This window comes from Malaya genurostris, chromosome 2 (assembly GCF_030247185.1).
Source record: "Malaya genurostris strain Urasoe2022 chromosome 2, Malgen_1.1, whole genome shotgun sequence".
Taxonomy (NCBI): Eukaryota; Metazoa; Arthropoda; class Insecta; order Diptera; family Culicidae; genus Malaya; species Malaya genurostris.
The window spans coordinates 276,495,313-276,522,703 of record NC_080571.1 but is presented as its reverse complement, the minus strand read 5'-3'; the positions used below and the strand labels follow the sequence as shown (position 1 = coordinate 276,522,703).

The 27,391-nt window shown below is 35.8% G+C and overlaps 1 protein-coding gene across 1 annotated transcript in view; it reads right to left on the bottom strand.

The window, feature by feature from the left end:
• The window catches only part of LOC131430198 (roundabout homolog 2-like), a 250,789-nt gene extending 225,777 nt beyond the window's left edge, over nt 1-25,012 (bottom strand). Inside the window, exon 1 of the mRNA XM_058594938.1 lies at nt 24,050-25,012. The gene's annotated coding sequence lies outside the window, so the exon portion shown is untranslated. The remainder of the gene's footprint in view (nt 1-24,049) is intronic.
• Nucleotides 25,013-27,391: the final 2,379 nt, after the last annotated feature.

Genomic DNA, 27,391 nt, shown 5'->3' with positions numbered 1-27,391 from the left:
TTATTTACTTTGTCTTTATTTATTATACGTTCAATTTTTTGTTTCTATAATTTTTAATAACCTTTATTTAAAAAATTGAAATATTCCATTTATATTTACTTCATTTTACTTACTTTGTTTACTTCTTCTATATTTTTACTTACATTAATAATTTTATTTACTCTGTTATTTTCATATAACCTTATAATATTTATATATTTTTTTATTGATCTAATTCTTTTTTATTAAATTCATTGTATTTATCGCGTTTATTTATTTCGTTTCGTTTTTTATGTGTAATTATTAAATAATTCAGTTTTTTATTCACTGTATTCATATTTTTTATTTTTTTGTGTTATTCATTTAATAAATTATTGTGATAAAATTTATTACCAATTTTCTTGTTATTCTTTTGATTCTTATTTATTAAAATTGTATAATCATTTGATTTATTTTGCTGATATTATTTATTGTGATAAGTAATTATTCAATTTATTCATTTTAGTGATTTCACTCACTTTTTTGTTTCAGTTATTTTAATGACAAAGTCTGTTTTGTTTGTGTTGTTTATTTCATTCACTTTATTTATCTAATTCTTATGTGTTTAATCTATATTATTTTGGTAATTTGTTTTGTTTTATTATGTTTACTTTTTTGTAATTATTTTTAGAATTCTTCAACTGGTTTTATTTATTTCACACATTTACTCCATTTTATATGTCATATTCATTTTTAAATATATCATTTATTTTATTTTGGTTTTATTGATTCATGCAATATTTACAATATTTCATTCAATCAATACATTTTGAATATTTTATACATTTTATATTACACTTATTTTATTCATATTATTTTTTGTTTCCTTATATTTTATAACCTTTATTTATATACTTTGGTTTAAATATTTCATTAACTTTAACTTGCTTTATTTAATCAACACTATTTATTTAACTCATATTATTCATATAATTTATATTGGTAATTTCATATACTTTATAACCAATAATTACATAATTCCTTTATTCATTCAATTATTTGTAGTTTTAAAATTTTTAGTTCATTGTATTTATCTCGTTTATTTTAGATTTCATTTCGTTTATTTTGCATAATTATTAATTACACTAAGGTCTTTTTTATGCGAATTTTCAGAGTTGTGCGGTTTTTTTTGTATGCGAAATTTCAGAGTTATGCGGTTTTTATGCGAATTTTCAGAGTTATGCGGTTTTTTTATGCAAAGTTTCAGAGTTATGCGGTTTTTTATGCGGTACTTAAACTTGCATAAAAAAGACTTAAGTGTAATTAAGTTTATTTTATTCACTGTTTTCATATTTTTTATATTCTCGTGTTATTCATTTAATATTTTTTTTTTCATAGCGATAGAATAAATTTTTTAATTTTTTGCTATTCTTCTGATTTATTCTATTTATTTTATTCATGTTGTTCATACAATTTATTTCACTCATTACATATATTTGATTTAATTCTTTCATCTGAATTTCGTTCATGTTATTGGTGTTATATATTTTATTCATTAAATTTTTATATTCTTGTTAGTTATTTCATTTACCTTATTTATTTATTTGCAATATCTGTTTTATTTGTGTTGTACATTTTAATCATTTTATTTATTTATTTATTATTTTTTTGTGTTCAATTTATATTATTTTCTTTATTTATTATGTTTTATTATGTTCACTTTTTTGTATTTATTTTCATTTATTCTTTAAACAATTTGATTATTTAATTTTATATACATAATTTATTTACTTTATTTTATATGACATATTAATTTTTTTTAAATATCAGTTATATTATTTTGTTTTGTTGATTTGATAATATTTATGCAATTTATTTTCTTCATTATATTTACTTATTTCATTTATCTTGTTTCATTTATTTATTTTCTACGAATTTAGTTTGTTATTTGCCTATAATTTATATGGTTTATTTCAATTAATTTGTTTGTCTAATTATTTTAATTTTATTTCTTTAATTTTCATTTCCTTCAAATAAATTAAAGTTGTCAGAATGATTATTCTTTATTCTATTGTATTAAAAAGTGAACACAAAATTATTTGCCAAACAGTTAGTTAACATTAAAGAATTATGCTGCTATTCAATAAACACCAAATTCGCAAGAAAATTCAATTCTTATATTAAGCTCAATTTGCATACATTTGAGCAACGATAAATAATTTTTTGGTCGACATGTTTAATTCACGCTATCTAGTAAAGCTAGTACAGTCGTATCCAATACATTTTTTTCCATTTTTATATACTTCTTAAGCATTTTATTTGCATTCTTTATCCTTTGTCTTTCTTTCTTCTCGCTTCATCAAACCCAATTCAGTTGAACATTGCTCATAGCTGGTCCGTGTGCTCATGTTCTTGAATCAATCGAATAGTAGCATGAAGCGGAATTCGACCAAAATAGTCATTCATAGGAATTTAGATTCGTAAAGTTTACGATTAGTTATGTCGAAAACTACTCGGTATGACAAAAAATTCAGATTGCTTCCCGTGGGTGCGGACAGCCTATCAATCTGGGTATTTCGATGCAAATTGGCTGTGGAACTTCTGTTCTGACTTATATTAGAGAACAGATTTGACGTACGTTTCGTTATTCATAATCCAGTAATAGACAACTGTCTGATCGATTATTTTTCCAGGTTTGCACGTCTATGCTCGTATGACCGCGCGAATATGTTGGAAAATCCGGATATTTTTGATTTGCAAGTACTCCACGGCCAATAAGTTCGGGAATCAATGATTGATATCATGAACAATAACTCATATCCTATATGTTTCATGTTTTTTAATCATGGCTCCGGTAATAGATTTTTATCCGTGTGATTCTATATAAAAATTTCTTCATGTGTAAAAAATCTAACTTTCATAGTGGGGCATCGCTTACGAAACTGTAAAACGAAGTTTTTGTAATAATTCGTATTATAAATGGTATTCTAATGATAACGAAAGTCAATTGATATGGTTTCCATCTGGATTTCATTTTTATTTATATTATCTATGTTTTTATTTGTCTAGATGCGTCTGATTTATTTCATAAATAAACGGCACGTTCAAAGTCACTCCATTGCCACCAGTATAGAACTACAATTTAAGTATCATTAAAGAGCAAATATTTCGAATGATTAAAATTTAAATTGAAGAACAATTCTTTCCTCATTGTCTGCAAACAACCAACCAGCATTCATCTCTAAATTTGAAATGAATCTCGAGAAAAATCTTGACCATGCGTGAGCTTAACCATTCTCAATAAACATGTTTTATTCTATTTCCTGTGATAACCATGCAGCATAAGTGCTGAAGCGAAATCAAACGAATTGTCTTTATTATATTGACAAAAAAACTCGACAGGGCTGTGACGATGTTGTGCTATGATTTTAAAAAAAATCTGTCGAACCAACTGTTGTAGTATTGATACTATTGTAAATCCCTGCGTTTCCTCTTTTTTTTTCACCACTCTCCAACGGCACGCATTGTCCAATTTCATGGTCTGGTAGATTTTCGAGGATTAATGAAGCTTCGAGCCGGAATCCCGAGTCGGCTTCATTTGCTGCTTCGTTCGCGCGTCCGGTGATGAGAGGATGCGGGTAGAACAAAATTTTGTTTTAAAAAAAGCATACAAATATTCGATTATTCTTTTCACTTTCCCAAGCATGGCTTTCTCCTGGCGGAACACTACGGGATCGACAACAGGACAGCCAGTAAATCTCATGCCAGCTGTGAGTTATTTTACGATTCATTATCCACTCGCCGTGGGTATTTGGTTGGTCGGAACCTGGTAAGGGAAAAAACAGATTAGTCATCGACACACTCCGCTAGCTCTTTGATCAGTAGCATTCGACTGACAGTTACTAAACGGTGCAAAGGATTATTTCCGATCACTTAGTCAAACCGAGAGCAAAAGTCGAAGTGATTTGGTGCGCTGCGGTAGACTAAAAATAGTGCCGTTTTTTCTCTACATGAGGAATGACTAATCGGTGTCTTTTTTTTTCGCCGGCAGCATTTTCCGCGCTTTGAATTACACCAAACTACCAAACCAACCAACCGAGCAACCGAGATGAAAACAGCAGAAAGTAAGCTTCTTTTCGGTTGTGCAGTGCATTTTTATCTCACGTTTTTCCTGTTCGTTACACTGATCCTTCTAATATTCTCACCGGTCGGTTAGTTTGCTCTGTGGCGAGGACTAAAAGTCCTTCCCATCGGTATGCTGCTAGACAGCTAGACGAAGAGGATGGGGGCGGCGCGGTCCGAGGTCCGAGGTTTGGTTTCATTCATAAAATAACAAAAGAAAGCCGAACTGGGTGCAAGGATGGGAAAGAAGAACTACCAAACTTCGAAAAGTCGTTATGCTGTGATGTAGGTATGGAGTCGTTTTGAGCGAGTGAAGCCCCGGAATGATTCGTCCGGATGAACGAACATAGCGAACACACACAAACACACACACTTCAAAGGATCGCGGGCAATGTGCCTTCATATTTCCATGCATTCCTGAAAGTGATCTATGTGCGCAATACTCTGGCATTTCGCGCTCACACCGGCATGCAGGGTTTTGCACTTTACGCGAGGCTACAACATGGGAACATATGTAAGTCGTACGGGATTGGTTCGGTAATACAATACACAACAGATGGAAACTCACGGAGCTCCCGGACGGTTTATGGTGGTTGTCATGTTGATGCCGATTTTGAAGTGACTCTTTTTATCACGGTTGTTTTTTTTTGCCGTCGTTTCACGTGGTAGACTTCATCTGAGCTAGATGTACCCGAAAACACATTTGACATTTCGGAATATGTGTACTTTGATGGTTGAGTTACTTCGAAAGTAAGAAATCAAGACGAATTGACATCGAGATGATGCAGATGATGTTGTAGTGAATATATCACCTAGTGGTGTAATGTGGCCTTTCTCATATTACTCATAACGTCCTAAATATTACTGTGGAATTCGCAAAAACAACTGTCAATTGAAAAGCAATAGTAGAGCCGGAAGTAGTATTCACAACAATTCAAGAATTCCGTATGAAAATGTTGGACTTTTCTTTTGAACCTATAAGTTTGTGAAAATCGATTTAAATCATGAAGAAAAGTGAGTGAGATCGTTTTTACAGTTTATGATCATTATTTTCAATATGTTTGCAGTTGGTTCGTTTGCCAGCCACAAATTGGAACTGTTTTAGTTAAACCTAGACTTACTATCTCATGCTCTATTTTGATTGAACCAATTACACGAAATCTAACAAACGAGGCGAGCCTGCTTTTCTGTTACTTTTGCGTATGTAAGTCAAGCTGAGCAGCATTAAACATGTCGTAGGATTATTAGTAGCACGCATCGTTCGTGTTGTGTTTTCTTCTTCCACGTCACGTTACATGGTATTGTATTGTCATTATATATGCCAGTTTAAAAGTTTTGACACTCATCGCCCTGTAATTGCGGAACCGCAAGTCGGATCCGAATAAAATTTCACAGTAGCTTTTGAGACAGTGTGAGGTATATTTTAAACCAAGGTTTGTGAAAATGTGAAAATCAGATTAAGCGTCGCTGAGAAATCGAAGTGAGTTCTACTTTAGGAGTTTTTCTACACTACTTTCGAAGCTTCCGGGACTAGAAAAAGAGAGACCAAAGTACCGAATTAAGTTTATATGCCCTCAAACTAGAAATTTTAGTTGGTGAAAATCGGTTAAGTCGTTTCCGAGATTTTTTTTATATTATGTTATTATCAAAATCACTAGCACCATTCGATTCAGTGTATCTTAGTAGGCTTAAAATACTCATCGAAAATGATTTGATCCTGGGAATATTTGATACAACTCAAAAGTTCTGAAACTAGAAAAATCTACGAACTCACCGACTACTAAAAACTCCCAGAAAGTATGGACGCAACCAAAAACCGCTGCCATTTCGCAATGGTTCAGAATCTGTCAATTTTCATGGCTGCGTCCACTCTTCTCTAACCACTTGTGCAGTTGTTTATTCGTTTTCATTAGTTTGTTTCGAAATGCATGGACTTTCAGTAGAACAACGTCGAAAAATTGTGTACAAATGGTGCACAGAACGCGGACTGTCACTGAAAAAGATAGCAGGAATGGAAGGAGTAAGTGAAAAGGCCGTGCGAAATGTAATCAGGAAGTTCGGTGAGGACAACACCTTTGAGGATAAACCGAAAACGGGTCGAAAAAGAGGTCCTGCTAACCCTCAGTTGGATAAACGTATACTGAAGGCGTTCGAGCAAAAGAAGAAGGTTTCAGTGGTCGAAAAAGTGGGCACTTTGAAGTCAAATGTTCTTCGTGCTGAAGAACGTTTGAATCTTTGAACCTATAAGAAGCAGAAACAACCAAAACGTAATCCGAAACAAGAAGCATTGATCAGGCCGAGGGTTAGAAAGCTGTACAATAGGATTCTTGCTGAAAATTTGAACTGCATAATCATGGACGACGAAACCTACGTGAAACTCGATTACAAATCCTTGCCGGGACCACAATATTATACGGTGCGAGAAGGGCAAGTGTTAAACCAGTCCGAGACATCGATTGAAGTCGAAAAATTTGGTAAGAAAGCTATGGTCTGGCAAGCAATTTGTAGCTGCGGTAAGATTTCGAACCCCTTCATCATCATCTGATGTTAATTTTACCATTATGCATACTTCTCTGAAATTTAATAGATATCCAGTCGAAGCATCTAAACTATTTTTATTTTTCATTATGAGTATACATTGTGCTGATAAGAAAGCTCTAATCGATTTAAAATTGCTGTCAAACCCATGCAAAAACCGTAGAATGAATGGGTGTTGGCCCTATTTCCAATAAATTGTGCACCATTGACCCGTGTGGGACAATAAGATATTTCAAAACATGTGCTGAACTGCTCGTTCAAAAACAAAATTGAGTGTTGCCTGCATCTTTTTATTTGTTGTATCAAGCAAATCATGATGCTGAAAATCGTTACTAAGATTATAGCTAGTAAATTTTTTCCCGGATTTGCACTAAAATTCCCGACTTTTTCCCGGTGAAACCAAATTCCCGACATTTATCTGGATCCCCCGATTTTCCCGGTCACTTGCCACCCTGCATACAAGGTTTATGAATTTCATTTGGATCCGACTTCTGGTTCCGGAAATACAGGATGATATGTTTAACGAAAAGATTCAAATGAAAGATCTCAAGATCCCATAAAAACTTCTTGTTTTTGGATCAGATCCAATTTTTAGTTCAGAAGATACAGGGTGATAAATTTTAACATAAATTAATCGGGTTTGCAAATTTTGATAGTCGATGATCAAATGAACTTATTTCTGTTCCGCCAGTATTCGGCTTTCGATCCCGCACGGATTCCCGGAACCATGATTGAAAATCATGAAATTATGAATCATGACTATCATGAAATTATGAATCATGACTATCATGAATAATAAATCATGATTTCATGATCAAAACGATTTATATCATGAACAATAACACATCTTTCATGAAAATTTTCATGATATCAATCATTTTGCTGTTAAGTTAGTCGTAATTAAGATTAAAAATTACCCTTGGCATCTTAGAGCTTAAGCAGTGTGCCTTAAAATTATATTATAATATTTGATAAAAAAATCATTTTGCTCATGAAATTTCATGAGAAGTCATGGTTCATGATTTCATGATTAAAAATCATGGTACCGACAATAGATTTTTACCCGTGCGAAAAAGTACCGAAAATTTTATTTTTAACGCACTACAGTTCGATTCAAAAGAATAATTTTATGGTTTCATTAATTTTTTTTCTTTTCGATTCATTACAGATTTCGATCCGAGATTACAGAATGATGAGTGATTCAAATTTCAAACTGTCACTTGAAACGATGGTCATTAAAATAAAGCACCAAAGAATCTTCATGCAAAAAACGCATGCGGATTGGCTCAAAAAGGTATTATCTCACTGCTAGGTGGATTAATAACGTTCTTTCAACAAACTTTGAAGCCGATTTATAACGCACAAAATGATTACTACGATCAAACTGACACTAAGAGTTCTTCCAGGTCGGGGCTCGAACATACGACAACTGGTTTCTAAAATACAAGCGCCCTATGCATTGATCCGCCAACCCGGAGTACAGAATCGTAATCCTGTTGTTTCACCTCGATTATCAAATCGATTGAACAATATTAGTAGGTGTTAGAATATATCTTTTCAAGATTTTAACCGTCAACCAGGTTGTGATTCTGATATTACCCATCCTATGCTATAACATTGTAAAACACCAGTTGAAAATTCGTAGAATTTGCACCGGACAGTAATTTTACTGCGTTCGATCGTCACCCATTGTTCCTGTTTGCATTCCTCATAATGGCCAATTGTCTCAGGTTTTTTATCTTTTGATGGATAATTTATCACCCGCCGCAAATGATACAATCACTGTCCTGCAGTATAATTGTCGAAGTATCATGCCAAAATTTGATTCATTTAAGGTTTTGTTGCATAGTCAAAAATGTGATGTATTTGCTTTGTGTGAAACATGGCTTACTTCAAACATGTCTTTAAATTTTAATGGTTTTAACATAATACGTCTCGATAGAGACTCTCCGTATGGTGGAGTGCTTTTGGGAATTAGGAAATGTTATTCCTTTTATCGATTAAACATTCCTTCGACTTCTAGTATAGAAGTTGTTGCTTGCCAAATAAACATTAAAGGAAAAGATATTTGTATAGCTTCGGTTTATATTCCTCCAAAAGCACAAGTTGGACAGCGACAGCTTAATGAAATGGTTGAAGCCCTTCCTGCTCCACGATTGATTCTGGGGGATTTAAATTCGCACGGTATTATGTGGGGTTCCGTTTACAATGATAACAGATCATCTTTAATACAAAACATTTGTGACAATTTTAGCATAACGGTATTAAATATGGGTAGTATGACACGGATTACAAGACTTCCTGCATAAGATTTATCTCTTTGCTCGACTTCAATTCGACTAGATTGCACCTGGAAAGTATTTCCTAGCGGTAGCGATCATTTACCAATTAGCAGTAACAAAGGCATTGCTAATTCAGTTAATATTCCATATGATTTGACAAAAAATATTGACTGGATTAAATACCAAAGTAATATTTCAAGTGTCTTAACTTCAATGGAAGAGCTCCCCCCACTTGAAGAATATGACTTCCTCGTTTGTTCGATTCTGGAACAAGCCCAAACCAAACGATTTCTTGGTCCATCGACTAACAGAAGGCCTCCAAACCCTTGGTGGAACAAAGAGTGCTCAGATGCTAAGTACGCGAAACAAAATGCTTTCAAGACGTTGTTAAAACGAGGAGGAGGAACTCCTCAGAATTTTGAAAGATTCTTGGTTTTAGAAACCAAGTACAAGAACATACTTCGGGTCAAGAAGCGCAGCTATTGGAGACAGTTTGTCGAAGGTTTGTCAAGAGAAACCTCAATGAGCACTCTTTGGAATACGGCCAGACGAATGAGGAATCGTAACGTAGGAAATGAGAGTGAGGAATACTCGAACCGATGGATATTTGATTTTGCGAGGAAAGTTTGTCCAGATACTGTTCCTACGCATAGCATTATTAGGGAATCTTTTCCAAATAATGGTTCCATTGATAGCCCCTTTTCAATGACGGAATTTTCCATAGCACTCTTGTCTTGTAACAATAACGCTCCTGGGTTGGACAGAATTAAATTCAACTTGGTGAAGAATCTGCCCGACCTCGCAAAAAGACGTTTGTTGGAATTGTTCAACAAGTTTCTTGAGCAAAACATTGTTCCACCTGACTGGAGACAAGTGAAAGTTATCACCATTCAAAAACCGGGTAAACCAGCTTCCAATCACAACTCATATAGACCCATTGCGATGTTGTCCTGCATCAGAAAATTGTTCGAAAAAATTATTCTACGACGTCTCGACACTTGGGTCGAGACGAACGGTTTGTTGTCAGATACTCAGTTTGGCTTCCGTAGAAAGAAAGGGACGAATGATTGCCTTGTATTGCTTTCGTCTGACATCCAAATTGCCTTCGCTCAAAAGCAACAAATGGCATCTGTATTTCTGGACATTAAAGGAGCATTTGATTCTGTTTCCATTGATGTTCTTTCAGACAAGCTCCACCAATATGGACTGCCAGCGGTTATAAATAATTATTTGCACAACCTTTTGTCAGAGAAACGCATGCATTTTTCACATGGAGATTTGGCAACATTCAGAATTAGCTACATGGGTCTCCCGCAAGGCTCATGCCTTAGTCCGCTCCTCTATAATTTTTACGTGAATGACATTGACAGCTGTCTAGTAACCCCCTGCATGGCGTGGTTTCAGTTACTGGACCCAAAGCTGTTGATTTGCAAAAACCATTGCAAGATACCTTAGATAACTTGTCAGTTTGGGCTGTTCATCTGGGTATCGAATTCTCTGCGGAGAAAACAGAGTTGGTCGTATTTTCAAGAAAGCATGATCCCGCGCATCTCCAGCTCCATATGATGGGAAGAATGATCGCGCAGGTTTTGACTTCCAAATACCTCGGGGTGTGGTTTGATTCCAAATGTACGTGGGGAGGACACATTAGGTATCTGATAACAAAATGCCAACAAAGAGTAAATTTTCTTCGAACAATAACAGGGTCTTGGTACTTGGGTGCTCATTCGCAAGATCTAATAAAATTGTATCAGAAAACGATACTTTCAGTGATGGAATATGGATGCGTTTGCTTTCGTTCCGCTGCAAACTCTTATATTATCAAACTTGAGCGAATTCAGTATCGTTGTTTGCGAATTGCTTTAGGCTGCATGCATTCGACACATACAATGAGTCTTGAAGTTCTGGCAGGAGTTCTTCCATTGAAAGATCGCTTTTGGGAGCTTTCATCACGACTGCTAATAAGATGTGAGGTGCTGAATCCCATGGTAGTTAATAATTTCGAAAGGCTGGTCGAGCTTCAATCTCAAACAAGATTCATGACAGTATATTTCAACCATATGTCCCAGGAAATAAACCCTTCAAGAGATATTCCTATCCGTGTCAGCCTACTAAATGTCCCTGACTCAACTCTATTTTTCGACATATCATGGAAGTGTGTGGAATTCCGGAACACCTATGCTCGTTGGAAATCCCAAAAATATTTACAAGTAAGTTCAGGCATTTTGACTCTGAGAAAATGTTTTACACGGACGGATCACGAATTGAAGAGGCTACTGGGTTTGGTATATTCAACAATAATGCTTCGGTCTCATTTAGGCTTCAAGAACCTGCATCTGTTTATATAGCAGAGTTAGCAGCAGTTCATTATAGTTTGAGTGTAATCGTCACATTATCTCCAAACCATTATTTTCTTTTCACAGATAGTCTGAGTGCAATTGAAGCCATTCGTCCAAACGCTGCTGACAAAAATGAACCTTTTTTCTTGGCAAAATAAAACAGTGCCTGAACGACATATTGAATAATAATTATCAAATCAGAAAAGTTTGGGTCCCGGCTCATTGCTCCATTCCAGGCAATGAAAGAGCCGATATTTTAGCCAAACGTGGTGCTATTGAGGGTGAAATTTATGAGAGACCGATTGTTTTCAACGAATTCTGTAGTGCGTCTCGCCAAAGAACACTTGCCAGCTGGCAAGCTTTTTGGGATAATGATGATCTGAGTCGATGGATGCACTCAATTATTCCGAAAATATCGACAAAGGCATGGTACAGGGGACTGCATGTGAGTAGGGATTTCATTCGTATGATGTCCAGATTCATGTCCAATCACTACACGTTAGACGCACATCTCCTTCGAATTGGGCTCTTCGAGACTAATCATTGTGCTTGTGACGAAGGTTATCGGGATATTGATCATGTCGTTTGGACATGCGTGGAGTATCGTGATGTCAGATCTCAACTAATAAATTCTTTGCGTACCCAAGGTAGACTATCCAATGTCCCAGTTCGAGACATTCTTGCTTGTCGTGGCCTTCCATACATGAAACTTCTTTATCATTTCATAAAGAAAATTGGAATTTCAATTTAATAAAGGACCCTTTTAAGACTTAGTTCTGATTCTAGCTGCGAACATGAGTTCAACCAATAGCTAAATTAGAATAGAAATTATGTAATGATACAAACAAACTCGAAAAACTTTATGAAATTATCAACAAAATGTCTGAAAATAACAGCTTATTTTATAATTTATAGAAGTTAATCGTTTGGTTCAAATAATATTTTCGAGTAGATTTCATAATTAATGGCGAATTACCTAAGATGATATTCAAGTAATAAGAGGAATATGTTTTTATAAATTTAAATCGTTATGACTATTTTAGAATTATATTAGGATAAGAATTGTATATAAAAGTGATGCTACGGCGATGAAAAACTTATGTAAACTGCCTTAAGAAATAAACGTATTTATGGGGAAAAAAATCCATTTAATCTCGAAACATTGTCACATTTCTCCGAACTTCGAACAAAAGCGCATACCTAATAAGACGTTATTCCAATAAATTCTGAAAAGAGCAAACCGAAAAGCCAAATTCCTATCAGCCAACCAATTCAAGCATCGTTTCGCACGATGCGTTGTGTTTTTTTTTTCTACCAAAAACGAACAAAACAAAATTAAGCAATTTAATACCACCCCCAAAGTTCCGCACGACTTAGCGTCCTCCGCCATCCACCACCCAATCATCAACGAGTCCGTCATCGCCGTCGTCGTCGTCGTCGTCGTCGTCGTCGTCGTCGCTAATCACTGACTGTCACACGCGCTTTTCAAATGCTTCATAATGTCGGGAAGATCATTTTAATTTCTTTGCAAAATTAGTTTTCGACTTGAAGAGCGTTATACTTGTATTTTTTTTGGGGGGGGGGCGTTGGGAAGCCTCTCATACCAAGGGAAGAAGTGTCTCCTGTCGTTGTCTCGTTGGGTGCTGGTCATTCGCGCTCGTGCCGAAAATTACCATCGGCGTATCAGCTGTGGTCACGATTTCTGGGGTTTTCAGCCGGTTCCCTTTTTTTCCCATACCATGGATGGAGGGATTCTGATTTTCGAATTATCATCAATTTGTTGTGCGAGCAGCAGTAACAACATTAACGGGCGAACATTTCTGCGCTGGGTGCGATCCAGCAGCGTTTGGGTGGAGACATGAAACGCACCAATTTAGTGGGTCCGTCGTGATGTGATGATCAGCCGGCTGAGATGGTAATAATAATAATGATGATGATGATGATGATGATGATGATGATAAATAATGTTTATTTGCTAATGCGTGCGAATGAGCACCCTCGGTGTGAAGTTTTTTCGTCTAATTATTACTAATTAATTGAAGCAGTTCCAGCAATGCGAAGCCGTTTGCGAGATGAAAATGGTACTGAACCAATTCACGGTAGTCTTGAGAACAAATGAACCCCTTTTTACGGTTGTACCGAGAATAGACTTAACATGTGTACAAAAAAAAATAACGAACATGCTTCCATAATCGAATTGTTCCAAGATGAGCTCTTCTTCTTCTTTTGACATCACCCAACAAGATAGCTCAGAAACAGAAACACTCGAACCGAGCTCGACCGAGTTCGTGTGACGCGCCCTGATAAGAGACAATTCTAACCTACAACCTGCATATCTGTAGAACGGGTCTTCCTGAAGTCAAACTACTCCAGAGCCAAGATGCTCAAGATGCAGCTCAGAAGTGAGAGTACGCACCGCCGGAGAAGATGCACCCCGCTGATGGGTCTTAGATTCTATTGTTGTGACTTTTTCACTTATAGAATCTTCGGGGTTCGGATTTTCACACCACACACGCAGGCAGACAGACAGACAGACCGGGCCCGGCAGGGTTATCCGGTGGTGGTTCTCAGTTCTCGGCTACTGCCGTTGGTATCTCTACTTGAGCACACCCAGATTCAGCTACGATGACTTGTTGAAGAGCCATAGAGTCACCGAGTTGAGAAATCGGTGCTTGTATTTACGCACAACACAACCTCCGGGATGAAGTCGTTATGAGGTTCAGCCTGATTGGCACAGTTGGAGTTCGTTTAGTACGATTGCCGCATAAATCATACGGCAGAAGGTTCGATTCGTCGTATCTGCATTCACTATTGGTCTGCAGTTTTCCTAACAAAGTTCCATGTTGCGTGATTCAAATTTGCTGTCCTAATTCATGTCTCAACGGAAAAATCAAACCCCTGTTCCGTCTGTAATTTGTCCCCGAACCGAGCCGAGCCGACTTGATCGAAACAGACACAGAGCCGACTATAAGCAAGTAAGTAAGTAAGTCACAATAAAAACAGTGCCTACTGTGTCACTACACTACAACCGGGCTGACTGGTCTGTCGAGCGAGCCACTTGGGAGGATGTCGGGTGTCGTCTTACTGGCAGCGATAAGTGTGTTGGTATGTATGTACTTCTATCGGCCCATTCATCTACCCCCAGGTCCCGGCCGGGACAGGCCCAGCCATTTACGTAGGAGCGGCAGTCAGGCCGGAATGACATAATTCTAATTTATGATTTTCACTGAATGCATTCACTCTCTTTCTCTCTCTCTCTCTATCTCTCGCACTGAAGCTCTCGGTTTTGCCGGTTGAACTGCCATGGCGGTTGCATCTTCACTTAGGTAGGTAGGTAGGCAAGCAACCATCATCCAGTCAGTCACTCAGTCAGTCAGTCAGTCAGTTAGTCAAGTTAGTCAAGTACAATAGAGCAGATGCATTATGGAAACCAATTTCCTCCCGACGGACGGCTTTCTCGCCGGGCTGGGCTCCGCTGCTCTTTCTTCGTAATATTTTTTTTTCCTTCTTTCGTTTCTTGAATGAACACAACCCGAACAATAGTTTGATATAAATTTTGAGCAGCGGCTAATGGTCACTCTGGAAACTGCTGGCCACCGATGTGAATGCTAAGCCGGCAATAATTCAATGGTTTTGCTATTATCCTGCCGGAATAATGTCGGAATCGATTCAGGCGATGGGAAATATTTTGAAAATTTGTTACGGTTATATTTTTTTTTTAAGTTTGGATCTTCCAAGCTTAATTCAGCTCAATTGGAGAGGGAAAGTGAATGTTAAATTTGTATAACACGTTAATGGAGGTTTGATTCCTGCTCCTAGGTGGAGAATCTTGACCAGTCTTAACACTTGAAAGAAGCCCACTAAGTTTGAATAAGCTCCATCGAAAACCTGTTGGTTTTGAAAAGGTCTATACTAATATGAGACGTTCTCTCTTCTTGTAATAAAATATTGTCGGTCCGTGCTTTTTAAAACATGGATCATTATGAAAAATAAAAGTGGTCTGCTTTGGGGTTCCAGTAATTCTAATTAACTGCTGCTGCTTCAGATCACGACACGATCCTATCGTTCCAGAAATTAACTTCAGCAAAGGGATCTTTTTCCGATTTGGATCTAACTTTGCATCTTATGTATGGCAAACCATTTATTTTGCAAGATTCCGAAGACCAATTCAACTCAAGACCGTTTTTTTTTTCATTTTTACAAGCACATTTTTTTTTAATCTTTATTATTCGGAAATACAGGGTGCTCCATCTTTTATGTCGGTAAGCAAACATTGAATAACTCTGAAAAAAAATAACCGTTTTCTATAAGCGATTTATTTTTATTCAGTTTGGTTCCTTACAATTTTTTTTGGACTAGCTTTTAAAAACAATATCAATTAAGTGGCCACCTTCATGATTCCTTTTTTCTGCGTTTGCCATTACCTTTTTGAGCATCTCGGGTGTTAAAGAACGAATTTTTGCCTTGAGCTCGTCAATATTTCGATGCTGGTTGGCGTAAACCTTGCTTTTCAGATAACCCCACAAAAAGTAGTCCGGGGAGTTAAATCAAATGTATTGTCAGATGGTGCCTTTTTGCCGCGATATTTTTTTCCGATATGCATGCAATGTAACGACTGTTTTCGATGCAAAGTGTCACTATTTCAGCGCGTTGTTTCGGTGTGAAGTGATTCATGGCAAAAATTGTACATTTACGATTGGTAAATGTGAAAATTACATACCGACATAAAAGAAGTGGACCACCCTGTAGTAATTTGGATAAATATGAATAAAAACAACAATTCTTAATCATGCAAGTTTACTTCTTCCGAGACCAACATATACGAGTCACAAATGATACACTGTACGGTTGATTTAACACAAAATTCATGCATTTTTATGTATTTTGCCGTTTTGATACATTTCATTTTGCATGCTAGCGTTGGATATATTTGCCTAAGATTAAAGTGATTCTGGTAAAATCAAGTTATTTAAAGAATTATATTTTTTTTCGACATCAGTCATATAAGAATTCACTTCTCCTATAAATTTCATACTTTCTGCAGGGTACTTTCCTTTTCAAAAATATGAAATAATAAAATTTCCAGTAGTTTTAGTGGACCACATATTAATATTATATACTGAAGTTTTCTAAAATATTTGGTATGAACGAGCATTAAGGTGAAATTCAGTGCAAAACAAGGCGCACAAAATTTCAACGGCATGAATTGTAGGAATCAGCACACAAATCGTATCATGTAAAACTGACCCATAGAAAAACGGAAAATTTTTAGTGATTACGTGTTCGCTAATAAAGCAGGTACTAAATATGTGTGGTTGAAAACCATGAATATTTTTAATTGACTTTTACGCGGGAGACACATTTGTGCATGTTGTTTAGGACGGTCAATTTGGTCATTCAATGTTTAACAAAAACTTTTTTTCAGATACATTTGCCGCAGATTAAAGTGATTCTGGAAGAATCAAGTTATTTAAAAGATTATGATAGAATTATAATACAATGATAGAAAAGACTTTGAATATCGGCAAAAAAACGATTGGTCTAATTCTTCACAAGTGTTTGGGCAAAATTAAAGGTCTGTGCAAAGCTTGTCCCGCTCAATTTTTGGCTCGAAAATAAGTCTGTGTGTTGAACCACCCACCGTATTCACCTTATTTGGCACTGTGTGACTTCTCCTTGTTTCCAAAGTTGAAGTTGAAGTTGAAAGGATGCTTTTTTGAAGATGTTGAGAGCATCAAAGCGGCTTCGACTCGAGCATTGGAGACTATTCCACAAAATGAGCTGGAGCACGCATTTCAATCACTATTGAATCGCATGAAGGGGGGGGGGGGGGGTCTGAACGATGAAAAAATCATCATTTTTGCGAATTTTTTCGAGAATTGTCGTTCAACAAAATAAAATTCAAATGTTTTGCATGATAAAAAGCATTATTCGAACCACATTTTGAAATTTTTTCGTTGAAAAATATTGAGCAATAAGGCGGCTAAGAGGTATTTTTGAGAACGCTTCTTGAAAATCATGATTTGTGGTGTCCACTGTATCTCAGTGCAGACTAATCAGAAGTGAACAAATAAAGGCAGCATAATTAGAGGAGAAGTTTTTCTAGACCCCAACGATTCTGCACGGAGAACCCTTCGATCATAAAATTGCGATATCGCAGTTGTTGATTTCTGCGATAGTTGATTTAACTAATTTCTTTTTGATTCAACCAAAATGGTTTTTGATTTGCATATATTCAAGTAGTTGAAAAATATGTTGTTTTGAATGCTGTCAAATGCCGGAGACAGTTGAAAGCAAAACAATAATCGCAATGCAAAATCAACAACTTTTTTTAGTTGAAATCTGTTCGCGTCGCTTCAAAATGTCAATGAAAACAACATCGATGTGTAGACATAAGAATGGAGGATTCCGACACGATGGTTAAAGTGTTTGGTGAAATTGTGTTCATTCGATTTAAGAATTTTATGATAACAAGTGTTTATCTAACAGCGGTGTTGTGGTAAAGTTAACCTCGTTTGAGATGAAAAAGATTTGGTGACAAATTAGAAAATGTTAATGAATGATCATCTCGTAATCTTTCAGGTATGCGCAAAAATTTTTTGCTCCAAATTCGATCATTATTTACTTCCAGCAGACTGTTTTACTTCCAGCTGTTTGATACCGATGATGATGTTCATGCATTAGCAATAAAACGCTTCTTGACATGAATTTAATTTATAAAAGTAACAGGAGCGAAGGGTTTCAAACGCACAGAACGCGCTGCGATTGAATGGCGCGTTTGAATTGCCGTCGCAAAATTCCAATTCCCAGCCGTTGATGCACCCAAGCTCATATAAATTGACTAAAATTATCAGTGCATAACTTTAGTTCAACCGTTTGAAGGCATCATTTTAGGTAAATTTAATAATTTCGCTAATTTATCCGCCCCTCCGGGCACTTTTGCTGATTAAAAACGTTTTTCTACATCAATCATTTCCGATCGAATCAGAAGTATTATTTTAGAGTTTAGATCTTTACTGATCTCAAAACAAACAAACAAATAAAACCGATTTATTTTTCAACTAACAGAATTTTGTTTCAATAACAACACCAGTTATTTCAACTAAAATATTTGTTGAAATTGAAAGGTATGTGTCCTCACTAATTGACAGCATTTTTTTCTCAAACAGTTGAATTAGTTGTTTCAACCATCGTTTCTGCTAATCGAAAAACAAAAATGACAGTTTAGTTAAAACAACAATCGATTAGTTGTACCAAATTTTAACCAATCGAATTCAGAAAATCAACTAATATTCTGGTTGAAATGGGATCGCGGGTGGTTCCGTGTGTTTGATTTTTTTTTAATTTTTCTAATTTTTGGTTGTTGTTCAAAGTGAAAACTACAATTTTTCACGAAAAAATCCACCATTTTGTAGCCGTTAAACCTCCCCAAAGTAACAAACAACGAAAAAGAAAACGTTGCGGTCTGATTTTTTATATGTAGAAAGTGAGTGTAAATTTTGAAAAATATTGGTGCAGTAGTTTTTGAATGACGATGGACACGGACTTTCAAAACCTGCTTTCGAGAAAAACGCGTTTAAAGGTTTTTGTCTATAAAATCGAAGGAAACAATTAATTACTCCAGGGAGCCCGTAGGGTCTAACATTTTCGAAAAATCATATTTTTTCTTTTATAATTTATTATAATGAAACATTTCAAAAATGTTTCGACAAGTTTTGAAGTCAATCGAACTAGAAATCTTGGGCCCGTGCACCGAGCTCTTGCTTCTAAGTAGAATGAGATAACCATAGATAAAGATCCATAATTTCCAGAGTTTGGTTCCAATAGGCTTGAAAATTTCACAGAAAATTCTTCAATTGCTTTACTATAAGAAAGTATAAAGAAAATAATGAATAAATAATAGGCTTCAGTTTCTGCTATGATCTCAGCATTCGACGAAAATCTCTTTTCCTATAGAAACCTTTTCATGTTTGTAAATAGATAATAGTAACTGGGGACCAGGACTGGAGAATAAAGGGGATGGTGGACCAATCCTTACCCCCAAACCATTCAATTTCACCGTTGCTTTTATGCCTGAATGCGAAACTCGTCTTTTTCCATAGCTTGATGAAAACTAGAACTCGTCTGATACGAAGAGCTGTAATTCAAACACTAGTGGATAGATTGTAATGAAATTTGGTATTGGGCTATCTGGAGGCTTGTTCGAAACTATTCACGTCTTTCCTGTGAAAGACCCGAGACTTTTCATTCCATGTAGTTTTTGATTTGCATAATTTCGTTTTAAATATGTGTTATAAGTTAATAATATTTTACTATTTCTCATGAATTTAGTGATGGAATTATATCTACTTTTTGTCCACGTTTGGCGAGTGGATATCAATAACCCATAGCTTTAGAATTCCTAAAATTGATTATGGCGACTTTCGGTTTGTGTATCAAATCACTATATAATTTGTATTTTTTAGACGAATTTGACAAAAAATTTAGTGAAATTAGTGTCATACTAGTTCTAAAACTAAATTAAGAAATCCTAGACCACAAACGATTTGTTGTGGGTTTTTCAATTTATGAATGAACTCAATCATTGCATTTTTCATGAAATCGGTCTCTAACTTCTCCCGAACGGCAAAAAGATCAATAAATCACTAAATACTCAGTAGAAATATTGTCTCGAGATGACGTTATGAGTTGGGTCAGAATTCAAAAAATCACCTTAAAAAACCCTATTTCTAAAAGTTATTAAAGTTTACGTTTCGTCTTTGACTCATCAAACTGCGAACTGCTAGCGCGACCTACGCACTGATGAGTCAAAGACGAAACAAAAACTTAAATGAAAATGGATATGTGTAACTAGCATCAATTTGGGGGTAAAAAATATTTGTTTTCCCTTTTTCAAATTACTAAAAGTTATTGTAAAATAAAATTCCTCACTTTTTCATCAAAATCATACCATTCTTTGACAAATTAGCATTTTTGAATGAAACTAACCATATTACAATAACACATCCTAGAATCTAAATCCGTTAAATAATTTGTGGGCCAGCAATTATTGAAATAATATGTAAAATGACTTTTATGAAATTCTACATTTATTATAGTTCAATTAAGTTAATATTCAATTTAGGAAACATATGAATGCAATGATATGTTTTTTTTCAATTTTTTATTGAAAATGTTCTGGATGCTACTATGAGACTATTGGTTAATATTTCCAAAGAACGATAAACTCATCTAAGGCCCGATGAAACTCCAGCAGACAAATCCAGTTATCAACCGAATAGCTTACTTTCCCTTAATTAGTAAACTTTTTGAAAATATATCTCTGTAAGAATGATATCTCACATAATTGAGAATTAAATTTATCTTTCGATGCAGTTTTGGTTTCAGCTACTATTTTTTTTAATATCTCACAAAAGCAAATGCATCATTTATTGTTTTCAGTGATTAGATGACAAAATGGAAAATTTCACCAAATACAGCACAAACACAATTAACTTCCCTCATAAACTTGGAGCTTCTTTCCCTTAACCAAACAATAATCATTTCACAAAATTGTATACTTTGGAATTGACACGGTCTGGTCAAGCCAAATAATTAAATCAGTATCTAACGAGGAAAAAGGATTGGAAAAATGACAAGCGAATAAAACTATATAATGACGAAGGTTTACAATTCGGAATTTAGCTTCGGATTTTTGTTTCATTTAGATTCAGAATGTAAAACATAGAATCTGAAACTGAGTTCTAATGCTGTAACTATATTTTGGAACTGAATTTAACTTATTTTAATCAAAATTTCTGATTAAGGGGGGGTAGGGTCTAAATGATGAAAAATACCATCATTTTTGAGAATTTTTTTCAAAGTTATCGTCTAACAAAAAAAAATTTTTGCGAGGTAAAAAGCATTATTCGAACAACATTTTGTAATTTTGTCGTGGTGAAATATTGGGAAATAAGTCGGTGAAGAGGTATTTTTGTGAACGCTTCTTAAAAATTATGATTTGCGGTGTCCACCGTATCTCAGCGCAGACTGATAAGAAGTCAACAAATCAAAGCAGCATAGATAGAGTAGATGTTTTTCTAGACCCCAAAGTTTCTGTTTGATTTTGTTTCAATTTTTTTAATTTTTTGTGGTTGTTCAAAGTGAAAACTACTATTTTTATTTTCACGAAAAAAATTCGTCATTTTGTAGCGGTAAAACCTCCCCAAAGTAAAAAATAAGGAAAAGGAAAACGTTGGGGTCTGGTTTTTTATATGTAGAAAGTGTGTGCAAAATTCGAAAAAAATTGGTTCAATAGTTTTTGAATGACGATGGACACGGACTTTCAAAACCTGCTTTCAAGAAAAACGCGTTCAAAGTTTTTTGTCTATAAAATTAATGGAAACAATTTATTACTCGGGCTCCCTTGAGGTCTAACATTTCCACAAAATCATATTTTTTCTTTTGTATTCTTTTATAATCTAACATTTTAAGAATGTTTGTCAAGTTTTTAAGTCGATCGAAGCAGAAATCTTGGACCTGTGTGCCGAGCTCTTACTTCTTCACAGTATGAAATAAGCAAAGATAAAAGCCCATAACTTGCCGAGTTTTTCTCCGATAGGTTTGAAAATTTCACAGAATATTCTTGAAATGTTTTACTATGAGAAAATACAAACAAAATAATAAATGATTTTTCAAAAGTGTTAGACCCTACCCGCCCCTTAAGGAATTCAACTTCAAAAATTCTGGAACAAAATTCAAGGTATGAATTTTTGATCCGGATTGCAGAACTAAATTTTATAAATAAATCCCAAACCTGAATTTGGCAATGACTTCTGAACCAGAATTTAATTTTGGAATTTTGGAATTCCAGAATTCATTTCCTGATTTCAGATTTATAATTCAAGTTCAGAATATTTTTCTGAAACTAAATTCTGGATCCGGGATTCTGAAAATGAGTTCAGCTCAAGGGGAGGACGCTTGAAACAATGTGCCAATCACACATTAACACAATGCGTTGGTGCATTTATCAATATTGGCACTTTCGTTTTCGTACAGTTGCACAGTTGCGGCACACAAAGGGCTCAGTTGTGACAAGTAGCTGTTTCATGGGGCACAGAGTGGCACACTTAGACTCACAGTATATCACATGTTTTTTTAGAGGCACAATATAGTTTATGTTAAGTGACTCTCCCCTTGGTTCAGCTCTAGAAATCTAGTACTTAATTCATGAACCGCATTATTTATCTGGATTCCAAACCTGAATCTGATCTGGATTTCCAAAGGTTCTGAAGTAAATAAATAAAAAAAAATAGTCAAAATCGGTTCTGAACAACATTTAGGGGTTTTGTTTGTTTGTGCAAAAAGCACATATTTTGTTTCTATTTCTTCGCGTTTCGCATTCGACTCATCAGTACTTAAAGCAGTTCAAATTGAACTGCAGAATGTGAACATTTAGGAATTTTGTTGTTTGCTTGTGCAAAAAGCACATATTTTGTTTCTATTTCGAAAAACGGCAAAACGCTAAGAAATAGTAACAAAATATGTGCTTTTTGCACAAACAAACAAAACCCCTAAATGTTCACATTCTGCGACGGCCAGTAATAAGCCGTCATTCGTTTACGCCTGAGACATCAGAAATAATATAATACATGTGTTATATTATTTAAGGGTTGCATAAATAGTGAAAACTTTGCGTCTGCTTAGCGGTTTAAGTTGAACTGCTAGGCACGAGATGGCAGTTCAATTTGAACTGTTTTAAGCACTGATGAGCCGAAGGCAAAACGCGAAGGAATAAAAAAAACATTCAAATATGGCCTATGCAGTTTTCATCTCCAGAAAAATAACTGTAACATTGTTTACTGTAATGTTTACTCTCATTTGTTCCACATTTTTTAATTGTTTGATACAATATGTTTGCCATCAAAAAGATGCACTTTAGTATAGACAGTTATAGTTACAGTTCTGAAAACGAAGCAGTAAAAGTGTCAAAACTCTCACAATCGATCAACTAATTTGCACGATTATCGATATTCGAAAGTGTGATAGAAGCATGGCAGTTATATTCGTATTTTCAGTGTGACTCGTCTTCCAGTTATGTCTGTGACATTACCTAGCCGACTTTTTTTCTATCACAAAACTGATGCTTCAAATACTGTTATGAACCCACACATTATAATTATTCAATGTTTGTTTTAAAGTTTCTATGATAAAATTACATTGTGGTTTCTTAAATCCTTGAAGAACTGCCAATCAGTACTGAATACAATCTCTAGGGTGAATCATCGGTTTAGGAAATAGATGTGACCAAACAATTACGATTCAAAGAGTTCGAGTTTAAAGTTCATCGAGATATATCTCAGAAAATTACTATCAAAACTATAAACACAGACCAAAAACTTGCCTCTGTGATTACAAAATCGCATCACTATCTTATTTCTTGTAATCTTTCTTTGCTATAAAAATGGATATATTTTCATAACATTGCAAAAACAAACTATTAATAATCATACTGGAGATGTTCTGCAAAACATGCCACGATTCCGCGTCATACAGAAGAAATGATTACCACATTCGTTCTAAACAACCCCTTAAATATCCATTAATTAATTGGCTCACACGGCACCTGTTTTGCTCTGTCACTGTCGAACCGCACAAAAAGTTATAGCGCACAGTGGAAGCCGCAGCTTAACCGCCCATATAAATCTTCGACAGCAAACAGCTTGTGTAGCGGGTGCTCTCACCTTGAGCCAGCAGCCCGACACGACACGGCCCGGCACGGGAACGGAAGCAATATAGCAAAAGGAATAACATTAATCCTCACATAATCACCTTATAATGTTGGCAAAAATTTCGCCTGTAATCCCGGTCCCAGTGCGCACAGTTCTGCTTCAGTTCGGCATTGCCACTGATCCGGTAGATTCGTACCACGAGGCTTTCGGTTTCCGTACCTGAGCCTGTAACCCGGATCAACACCGAATTCACTGGGCAGAGAGCAATCCTCGTCTCCGCTAAGGGATAATCCGTTATTGGTTGCAATCAAATTACTCTCTCGATGATTATCACATTGAATGCAATGCAATCTGCAATCATTCGCTCTTCCGTGCGACCGTGCGAAACAGATTCTTGGGACCACTTTATCATACTTGTGTGCACCTGATCCTGAACGGGACACTGGCGAGTCACGCGGGACTCCTCACAGAACCATCGTCAACACAATCATTATTTCGGGTGCAATTTCTATTTCGAAAAAAAAATCCGTTCAATTCACGTTACACACAAATTCACTGTTTCACTCTTATTCGTTTGAATTCACGCCATCGAACATTTACTCGAATTGTTGATGACGAATGTATTCAAATTCATTGCATTTAATCATGCTATCACTATGGTTTATAATTTTCTCTGGTTCGATTGCACACTGATTGGGTATGAATTTCAATTCGACAATGCCGTTGTGTTGTATTATTCTCGAGTTCCACTATGTTTTACCTTTTTATGTTTTACCACTATGTTGATCCGTTCATGTTAGAGAAAATTCACGATCTTCAAAATGACAACAGGACAATTAAATAACGCACAAAACACATCCAAAGCCAACAGACGGAATTCTTTGCGGTCCACCAAAATTCACTATGCGCCTCCTTTGCTCAGATGCACAGAAGAATCACAAAAACGTCAAACGGAGCAGCATAGAAATCACGACCCGCACCACGCATATGCTATAGCAGCACTAACTTTTGACGCTTCTGCCGAGATGTTCGATGCTTGCCAGCCAGTCCAGGCCAGTCAGCGAGTCGGATTCAGCCGCCATCGTTTGTTATTTGGTTCGTTCGTTCGTTCGTTCGTTCATTCGGGTGGAAGCGGGAATCCTCTCGTTAACCGAACGGACGAAGTGAGCCGCTTCTTTTGCAGTGAATCGCTTCGGGTCGGCACCGGTTCGGCTCGATCAGCTGTCCAGTGCAATGCTGATGGTTTCGTATTGTGAGAAATTTAACGAAAGGTCGTTACGCGAGACGAAATGCGTTAGGGTGGATCTGTGAGATTCGATATTGGCTGACGGGTGACGGCAGTTCGTTAAGTTTAGTAGTAACAATACGAATGATGAATTTATTATTAATAAATAAAACTGATCAAAACGTTACGTCACGGAAGTTTTATTTTGACTACGAAAGTATTTGTTGTTTGTACAAATGTTTGTCGTGAATACGACTTACTTCACTATGGGGTGCCTTTTCAAAATTCACAGTCTGAGAGAGTGATAAGTTTTTGATCATGAATATCTCTTGTTGTATCTAACGAATCAACATAATTTTTGCTACATGCCATCGGAAATATGATCACAATTTTATGATAAAATTTTCAGTTGTGTGACATAATCTCAAATAATTTAAAATTAAACTTTTCTGAAATGTTTGGTATAAACGAGTAGGGTAACAGAGGTATTTTGGCCCGCTTTAGGATCGATTTTATTTTGGTCCACTTTGTAAAAATTTCCACCAAATGTTTCAATATGAAAAATCCTTCCGCAATAGGTAATTTAATGTGATTAGCTTCAAACTGATGCAACATGGGTTACCTAAGATCGATTGAATCCATATAGTTTGTTAGGTGGGCCAAAATATATGAAGTGGCCAAAATACCTCTGTAACCCTATCAAAGAGGATAATTCATAAGGCGCGTTTGCCTTTCTCGTATTTTTAAAGCTTATAGCTCAGTGGACTGTGAAAGGATTTATATAATTTTACTACCAATAGAATCGAAATTTTTCAACTTAAACGTGTGTAGCAAAAGCATTGAAGTATTTCAATAGTACACTATTGAAAAACCTGTCTCATTTGACCCATGTCAATACCAGCCAATCAGAACGCGAGAGAGAACAAAATATCTACTCCTGTACAACGAATCGTTCGAGAAAAAATGAACAGTGCTTCATATCGTAGGGAGTTCCACAATTTGGTCCTTCTGAAAGGCAGGAATGAATCCCATAAAGTTTTCCTTTTTTTTTTTCTTTCAATGAAATGCAAATTCGGAATAAAATAATCGAAATTTTAATTTTATATGCTGCTAATTTTATTACTGCTAGGGCTGCCCATTAGTGAAAAGCTACAAACGAAATCTCGTAAAAAGAAACCTCTTATCAAAAATTGGATTAGTTTGGATTCTATCGCCACTGCGAGCAGATGTATTTTGTGTCGTTTGCAAAGCTAGTTTCGCTACAGCCGTTCTAATGGCTCTAAAAGTTTTCTAAAGAACTATTAGGATTTCTTCTTCGCAAATCGAAGGTAAATGTCCTCAGTTTAGTGCAAATCTAGGACAGTTTGATTAGATTTGTGCACTTTTCGCTGTGTGAAATTCACAGCCATCGAGATCAAGTGAAGCCAAGGTAAATCTTCACATGTTGGTAGTCGGTTTTTAAGATGTTGGTTATGGAAGTAGTAAATGATGATACCTGAGGGATTGAGCGATAGAACATTTCTGTGTGTTGTGTTGCTGCACTGCTATTGTTGATACCGGGTTGTATATTGGTTTGATTGATACTGTTCGGAGTTAAAATAACAGGTCTGAAAGAAAAAACAGCCCTCATAGAACACATGATTACGCATGATCTTATGTTCGATCTCAAAAAGGTAAAAATTATTGACAGAACGTTCCGATCCACCGCTCTACCAATATTAGAAATGTGCCATATCACCAACACAGCGAACACCGTCAATCATCGTACAGATGTGGATGGTCTCAACACCACATACGCTGGTATACTACACACCATCAAAACCAGCAGAAATCGACGAAATAGAACCAAAACAAAAACGAACAATAGTACTTCGGTACTCTCACCGTATATTGCGCCCACAGCAGCTGGAAATCAACCATCTTTAAATAACCCGTTAGCGACAATTGCGTACAGTTCGAGTGTGAGACCGTAGTGCTAAGAAACCAAAGTGATCATTTTACAATCCATCCACTAATTACCGTCCAGCACAATATATGTTGACCAAACATCCTATCGTTGGCAATAAACGACACCGACAACAACGAAAAGACTAAAGTGAGTTCACATACAATATGTATACCCTTATTTATTGTACAAAATTTCCACCGTAATAAATTTACACTGATTGGAGTTTCCCTTGAAAAAGGCCATCAAAAATGGCCGAAACGTCGGGCAAT